Raw genomic sequence first — 3,992 nt, 5'->3', positions numbered from 1 at the left:
ACAGTCTTCGAGTTGTTTCATTGAGTCTTAACATATTTTCAACCGGTATGGCATTTGAGACATCTGACGGAGTGATCATTAGATCGCTAGACATAAACATTGAAACTGCTAACCTAAAAAGATTTTAAAGACGAAATAATTGATATCGACTGAGTCCACTTCCAGATGAAAACGTTTGTTTTCTCACAGGAAGAACAGAATTGTGAAACATTAGCAAAGTATATAAACACTAAAAAGGTAATGCAAATCTTCAGGAGTATCACTAAAACTACAGATTCCAAGTTTCCGGCGAGAGGGAAACTGCTCCGGATGGTCATGATACAAATACACGTAAAGTCAAAGTCATTGGCTTGACTTTCTGCTTCTTAAAAAGTCACAAAGTCATGGTACAACGTTTTTAGTAAAGTGCAGCGTCATATTTCGTTTGGCTTAGCGCTAACCAAACAGAATTAATGGAATGCGGTGAAAATGTACTCGAATTCGCGTAAGTTGTTCGCAACAGCCTAACATCTTGTCGTCAAAGAACTCTACTACTTCGAATATTTTCATTACCGTTTTCTAAAAAATCGCCGTCTTTACCATAATAGCTTCACTAATACCATTTAACATTTCACATGAATGACCACGGTGGGATTGAACAAAAGTTAAATAAAGTCGCGACACCACTTCTGATTTGTTTTCATGTTCTTATCGAGGGACTCGAGTACTATAAGGAACCACATTCAGCTCGCGGATCCATCCAGCCGTTTCGGAGAACCGACACTCATGGCTGTGCGGGACCGACGAGTCAATTTGAATACAGATTGTTATCGCAACGGATAGAGGGACTAATTCTAAGCTAATTCGTGTTAAAATGGCTTCCCTCGACAACCTGACTACGTAGCGCCACAGCCAGCTAAAGTCGAAATTTCGACATTTTTAAATCGTAAAATGTCCAAGATGAAGAGAGTTTGAAACTCTTTGAATGGCGATATTGGTAGAGGATTCCATGCTCTATTAAACGCCGTGAATGGATTTTACAAAATTTGTCTTAATTGCACAATATTTGAAATTTTTTATTTTCACCATCCGCGGTGAAACTTGGACTCCTATGTAATACGCAGGTAGACCCATCTTGTAACAAAACAATAATGCCTGATCAGCCTGCAGTCTAAGCTTTACAACGATACCACACTTTGCCATACCAGTCTCACAACAAGTATCTGTTACGACATTTTGTTTTCAGCAAGGTAACTCTACGACGAAATTTTCAATTTATTATCTATCTTCAAGTGCCCGTTCCTTTAGGATGAGTGGAACTGTTATCCATTCTTCATAAATAAGTGGTTTAAGTCATTTAAAGAAATTCTTACATTAATTACGTGTATCAGGAGTCGGTTAAATTGACTCGTCGCACAGTGTTTTTTTTTGTAAGGCTCCGGGGCGGAACATTTTTCTCTGGCAAAAAGTAACGTATCTCGATAATTTTGGGTTCTATGTCTTCAGAACAGAATTGGGAACAATCGTATTTTTTTATTTTGGTCCGTTAAATTTGTGTTCCCAGGGATAAAGGAAGTAAAAGTTCCTAGACTATCGAAAACTTTCCTATTCAATTTTTCAGTTTTAAAATCACATAAAGTGAGGGTAGGTCGTCTCTACTCAATGAGTAACGAAGTTTAACAGATTTAGGAAGGTATAAGTACGTTAGGACACGTTTTTCCTAAATTCTAGAAGCGAAAATAGACAATCTCTGTGGAAGCACTGGAAGCTATAGAAAAGCGATCTGATACTCAAACTAATTGTTCGGAAAGCTATTACTAGAGTCAAGTGACCATTTATCCATTAATTTTTGCGTATATACAAGCATGCTTCCTCAAGTACTTCAACTGGGAATAATGAATCAGTATTCCCAGTTCTAGAATTCAAGGAACTAAGATGCTATGAACTTGCAAATTAATTCAAATGTCTTTATTTACCTCCTAAAATAATTTCGTGAAGAAAGAATTCTGGGATCAGGTTGTCTTCCCATTCCCAGTTCTAGAACTCAAGGAACTAAGATGCTATGAACTTGAAAATTAATGGAAATTTTGTTACTCACCTCCCAAAATGATTTCGTGAAGAAAGAATTCTGGGATCAAGTTGTCTTCCCATTCCCAGTTCTAGAACTCAAGGAACTAAGATGCTATGAACTTGCAAATTAATTCAAATGTCTTTATTTACCTCATAAAATAATTTCGTGAAGAAAGAATTCTGGGATCAAGTTGTCTTTCCATTCCCAGTTCTAGAACTCAAGTAACTAAGATGATATGAACTTCCAAATTTATGGAAATGTTTTTATTTACCTCCTAAAATGGTTTCGTGAAGAAAGAATTCTGGGATCAAGTTGTCTTTCCATTCCCAGTTCTAGAACTCAAGTAACTAAGATGATATGAACTTCCAAATTAATGGAAATGTTTTTATTCACCTCCCAAAATGGTTTCGTGAAGAAAGAATTTTGGGATCAAGTTGTCTTCCCATTCCTAGTTCTAGAACTACAGGTAGTAAGATACTGCTAACTTGAATATCGATGGAAATGTGGTAGTTTACCTCCCGATATGATTTCAGGAAAGAAAAAAAAATGGGATCAAGTTGTCTTTTTACTTCCGTTTCTAGAATTAGAGGAAGTAGGATGCCCACAAATACTCACTTCTTGGATCTGCTTTGGAGCCAAGCTATCTTCGAATATCGAATACCACATATAATTTAATTATATAAAAATGATAATAATCACAAAATTCATTTTGTACACAAAAAGCCTGCGAGATATAATCAAAATGCAACCAGACTATAAAACGTAACGAGAGTAAAAGAAATGTTTGTATTCGTATTGTAAGGTGAGCACATGACTTTTTTTTCTACTGGATTTAAACCAATTGGGTAGTTAGTTCATCTTGAAAGGTCTGTGTACCACACGACTTTCATTGTATGTGGCTAATTTATGTGATGATAGAACGGATAAATGATAAATTCTATCGTAAATACAAAGAATCAAATTACTGTACAATGTACATGTGAATCTACAATTTTCGTTTTTAAATTGAAGTGCAAATTCAGTCTTTGCTGTAAGTCGACACACTCACTACATTTTAATAGAATTTAAATCGAAGTACACAGTACGCTCAAAAAATAATCAGTTCCATATAAAAATGGACACATCATCAGTTATCCGCTATTCTGTTTTAAGTAATATTTTGATAAACGAAAATACGGAAGCGTTTTACGCGTTCATAAAAACATCGTTCCAATTGGACGAAGAGTCATTTGAATCGTACAAAAGACAAATTAATCAGTTCATCACGAATCACGACTTTCGTTGGAAAAAAAAAAGTAAATTCCGGAAGAACCATTTCGAGAAACAGTATGAAGCATGGCTCCAAAATATTTTTGTCCTAAGACCCCCTCCACCGAAACGAGAGCTGAAGCCGTTTGACCAGTGTTCCAGGAGAACCAAAAAACGAAGACTGGATTCGATGAAGGAGGAGGCTGAATGTGATCGTGACTCATCAGGTCAAACGAGAAAAACATCAGCTGTTGAATGTGTATCTAAAAGTTGAGACACTGTTGTTGTAACCTATGCTTTCTTTTGTCTCAGTATCACTAAAGAAATTACGTTAAGTAATAAGCTGGTCAAAAGAAAATTCAATAAAAAAAAAACAAAATTTTGAGTCGTGTGTGTTCTGAAAGTAAATTAATAAAAAAGATTAAATTTTTTGTGTCTGACAAACATAAACTTTCTCATAAAAATCAATGAAAATTTAAAAAGTTGAAACTATCCAAAAGCTACATTCAGTACAACATGTTCGCCTTTCGTTTCGTTTCGTTTCGTCTTATGACTATGCAGATCTGTTTTCAAACGGTAACCTGTAAACAATGTATATTATGAACGAAAATTCAACTTTTAAAATTTTAATTGATTTTCCTAGAGAAAATTTTTTTGTTTTTCAGTCACAAGAAACTCTATTTTTTTAAGTTTT

Source organism: Bradysia coprophila, chromosome IV, assembly GCF_014529535.1.
Source record: "Bradysia coprophila strain Holo2 chromosome IV, BU_Bcop_v1, whole genome shotgun sequence".
In the NCBI taxonomy this organism is placed as follows: Eukaryota; Metazoa; Arthropoda; class Insecta; order Diptera; family Sciaridae; genus Bradysia; species Bradysia coprophila.
Note: the sequence above shows the minus strand (reverse complement) of the source record.